Source organism: Tamandua tetradactyla, chromosome 26 (assembly GCF_023851605.1).
Source record: "Tamandua tetradactyla isolate mTamTet1 chromosome 26, mTamTet1.pri, whole genome shotgun sequence".
In the NCBI taxonomy this organism is placed as follows: domain Eukaryota; kingdom Metazoa; phylum Chordata; class Mammalia; order Pilosa; family Myrmecophagidae; genus Tamandua; species Tamandua tetradactyla.
The window spans coordinates 34737575-34742234 of NC_135352.1; the positions used below are offsets into that span (position 1 = coordinate 34737575).

The following is a 4660-nucleotide window of genomic DNA, read 5'->3' on the forward strand; positions in this document are numbered from 1 at the left end:
GAACCCCTGGCTTGCTGGTGACAGGGACTGGGTACACATTGGGTAAACAAGAGGTGCATGTAAGTGACCATTTGTCAGTTATTATTGTCTACAATCCAGCCTTTCCAAAACAAAATTCAAGAACTTTATATTCTCAGCCATTCCTTGTAGCTAAAGAATAAACAGGTATCCTATGTCCTTCCTAGTAAGTGTACTTTCAGAAGTCTTTGAATTGGCTATAAACAGTTGTATATAGATGCCTTTGAGGAATACAAGCTTTCACTTGCATTCGAAGAAGAGATTCCTGATTTCAATTTTTCCATCAGTCCTGTTCAGTGTTTGTTGTGTTGTACCTACTTTCCTGTAATGAATTTATTTTAAAATTAAACTAGCCAGAGTGGATCTGATATTTTCAAGAACCCTGAGCAACAATGGGGAACACTGGGGAACATTGGGGAATTTTGGCATAAGGTAAAATTTCTTCCTGAAATTACCTTCTCCCCCACCTCCACTCAAGGTGAACAAGGTATAGGACAGCAGTTTTCATTCAATAAAGCATTGTGAATGCTCTTACTCATTCTTCAAAAACATAAATTGACATAAAACTCATGCATACAGAGATAGAAATACCAAATCCTGGATTTTGCTATTACATTGTTTCCATAAAAAAGAGAAATTATCCACAAATAATTGCAAGCAATTTTGATGTAAGTATAAATAAATAAATTTATTTAATATAAATATGAAATAAATATAAATTTATATTGTGTACATATAAATAAATGTATATTATATATCCATTTCTGTTATCTTTATATGATTACAATTTTTCTTTAAATTTAATTCAAAAAGAACTTAAAAAATAATTGACATTTTGAATAGCTATGATTCTTGTTCATTAAATAAGGTATAATTTTGATATTATAAGATGGATTTCTTCAGTTTCAAATGTTGCAAGCATTTTTTTAAAATAGAAAAGTACCCATTATTGAGAGGTAAGACAAGTGTATCTACAATATTCAAGTTAAAAATTAAGATTTTTTAAAGCAGCAGTATTCCATGAACTTCAACTGATAAGGGAAAAAGAAACACATTTCATATGTTTCTGTCATAGAAAATATATTTGAACAATGACAGTAACACTTAAGGCTAAGTAGTATTAGACCTTTTCCTTCATCTCTATAGAAATAATCATAGTATGCTTTTGTCACCAAGATGGAAGGTGATCCGGAAAAGAAGAGACAATGTGATGTACAGTGCTTTCTATCAGAGACTAGTGTGCTTAAAAAGAGAGCTTCATCCCTGGTTCTGAATCAAAAAGGCGATGCTGCCAAGCAGTTCCAAACTCACATTTGATATTAACTGGACTCATTTAAAACTGAAAACTACTCCAGCTTCTCAGTCTTACAAAGGACTGGGAGATTGGCAAATGCTTTTCATGTTTCTGCCCAAAAGTAGTGCTTTCTGAAATGATTGTTGGAAAAGGCATCTCTGTCACAGTGCAAAGAACATTTGATAGAAATTCACCTCTATAAAGAAGTTAAATAATACAGATGTTCCATGCATTAGTAGATCGTGTTCTCACACTAAAAAGATAGAATTATTTAGCCACCGTAAATATATGTACAGAAATATGTACAACAAAAAGTGTCCTTCAGGGCACCTATGTAAGTCAATGGCAAAAATAGTTATAGTTGACACTTTCCAAGTGAGGATGAAACTACTTTTTTGAAGAACATCAGACACACTAGGTCTCCTTTAATTCCATGAGCTTCTGAAGTAGGAGTCTCCATTTGTCAATGTCCATTTTCACAGATTATATCATAAGTCAGATGTCAGTACCAAAAAGACAATAATCCACAAGACTAAATCACTCAACCATGTACCAATCTTTCCTTCTTTAGATGAGCAAGCTGGGAGTTCTCTATCCATCAAGAGTTTTCATGTAAAAATAATATAAGTTGTAAAAAGAAAATTTAAAAAAATAACATAAGTTGTAAGATGGTATGTAGACATGTTTTTAAAAACAAATCACAAATTTGAATTATGATTTTATGCATCAAAAAGCTTTGCAACTGTTAAAAAGGTAAATAGCACAATCATTAGTACTAAGTAAATAGTACAATTAATTACGTTAAATAATAGTCAATTTATTAGGCAAAAATGTGTTCCTACATCTACACAAATACTGCCACCTTGGAAATCTGCAAACGAAGAAACAACTGTTGTTTCCTATTGCTGTCAAGAAGTCACAGAAGAAAAGAGAATATATCATTCTTTTAGATTCATCTTCTTAAGAAACTGTAGCCGGTTTAATTACAGCAAAATAACTATAGCATGTAACTAGATACTTTCTCCATTAACTTAAGATTAAGAATGCTCACATGAAGCATATGTTATGCATATTAATTTTCATGCTATAAAAAAAACTGAAAATAGGAGAAAGCTTCACTTATATGAATAGTCCTGAAAAGCATCCATGTATTTATTAACCTTTTACCATTTCTTCTCTTAAAGTAAGCATTATCAATAGTTATTTTAACTTATGAATATGCTACAAAATTGTTTTTTTAAAGAGAAAAAAAGCCAGTAAGTAAAACTGCACCATGATACATCAGGTTTTGCAAAACTTAGGACCTGAAACAAAAGACTATTCAGTGAGATAAGCCATGTAACAGAGGACTTCAGGGTCCAGAGTGATTTTTGTCAAATGTTCAGATGTAATGAATATGGACAGATACTTAAGAGGTCAGGCTCCCTCAAAATTTGAGTATTTTCAGAGTGTATTGCTGACCAAAAAAAATGCTTTATCAGCTATAATTTAGATAGTAAAAGCTAGTAAACATGACTTGCATATTTCAGCAAAGAATATCTAGCTCAGATAGATTTTCAGCTGGCTTTAAAATATTAAGATTCATCACTTCTTCACCTTTTGGCTAAGATCAAGTATATAATAATTATATTGTAACAACATTTATAAAAAACAAGCGTAGTGCATACATCAAAACTGGATTTTCCTTAATTTTAATACATTAAAATGACATAAATCAATTGATTTTGTGCATTACTTTCAGAGACACTGTGCAACTGGACATAGTTTTGCCATGACAGTGGGCGTTTCTAAAAAGCAAATATTGCATATGGATGTTCCTGCACTTTCAAAATAAAAAGAAAAGGGACAGGCACCACAGTCTCTAAGGATGGCAGTATTTCATACTTCATAGAAAAACAATAAAAAGATTCTTCAGGAGTTTCAATAAAGTTTGTAACAGATTTCATCCCCTTCAGTTTGCTGGATGAATTATTAAATTCCTTGATTTTTGCATTGCTTCTTTACTAACTGCTGTTGATACATTGTAGGCTATATCTTTTAAACTTCTTATATACAGAGCATTATAAGCTATTTCCTGTAATTTAATTTGTGCTGAATATTCTTCAAAGGATTTTATAAACTATACAGTATTTTAAATGTGTCTTCAGTTCACTTGTTATACCACAATGCTGCTTTCTCCAACTTTATCTACAAATGACCTAATTCCAGGGAAGCTCAAGAGCGAACCAAGGACTGGCACTCTTCTAAAAATGCCAACTACCACAGCAAATAAGACACTAAACTAGTGAAAAATCCCATGAATTTCAAAGATCATGCCCTAGCAGCGGCCAACCAATAATGACTACAAATACACCACCCAGGAAAAAGCCCTGGAGCCTTCATTTCAAGTTTTTGGAGGGAGAATCTGAATGTTCTTTCTAAACCAATCACAAAAGCCAAGCCAGCCACCGATAAAACATTTCCAATAGCCAGTAGTGCTTTGTCAAAAAAAGAGAATCATTTCAAAGAACAGGAAAAACACTCCAAATCCTATTAGACCCTTTTCAATTGCCTGGGTGTTGGTTACAGAGACCACAACTGCAGGGGTGAGTTCCACGCGGGCAGCAGGCGCAGTGGTGACCAGATGTGGTGACCTAAGGCGCTCCTCTGGGGGTGCAGCCCAGGACCCAGCTGCCAAGTCCTCCCCCATTGCAGTCATTTTAATGTTGTCTAGAGAATGGGAGAGTGAATGATACTCGCTGTAAGAGAAATACAGAGATCAGTAAATATTATGCACATATGTAAATATGTACACATATGTATACATGCATTGTTAGGAAAAAGCAGAGAAAAGTTTCCCCCCACTTTATCTAGGAATAGACCATGGGAGGGTATCCTTCAGTGTATGCAATTTAATGTTGTGCACAATTTCTTTATTTTTTATTTTTTTCAGCATGGGCAGGCTCCAGGAACCCAACCTGGCATGGCAGGCGAGAACTCTGCCTGCTAAACCACTGTGGCCAGGCCTGACATGAGCAATTTAACTCTGACTCTCATTCATTGCTGTTGTCTTCTTTTACATACTTTTGCATTTCTTTCACAGTGTAACTCATTGCTGACTCTTTCGTTAATTACAACACTCTGGAGAGAATGGTGGTTTAAAACCTAAAGAAAACAATTTTAAAGGTTATTTTCAGCTGTATTTTATTTTAAGAAAGAAAAGTTGTAGATTATTTTTATTTTTATTTTGACTCAATTTACCTAATTGTTAGAAGAATGTCAAAGCCCGTTTTCTTGAAATGAGTAAAATTTAAAAATTTCAAATGAATTGTTTCCCCTTTGATGATAGCAAGTTCATACAGTTTTGCC

The 4660-nt window shown here is 33.6% G+C and overlaps 1 pseudogene; it reads right to left on the bottom strand.

Annotated features, from left to right (window-relative positions):
- Positions 1-3467: 3467 nt before the first annotated feature.
- Positions 3468-4001, bottom strand: LOC143669811 (vesicle transport protein GOT1B pseudogene; annotated as a pseudogene).
- Positions 4002-4660: the final 659 nt, after the last annotated feature.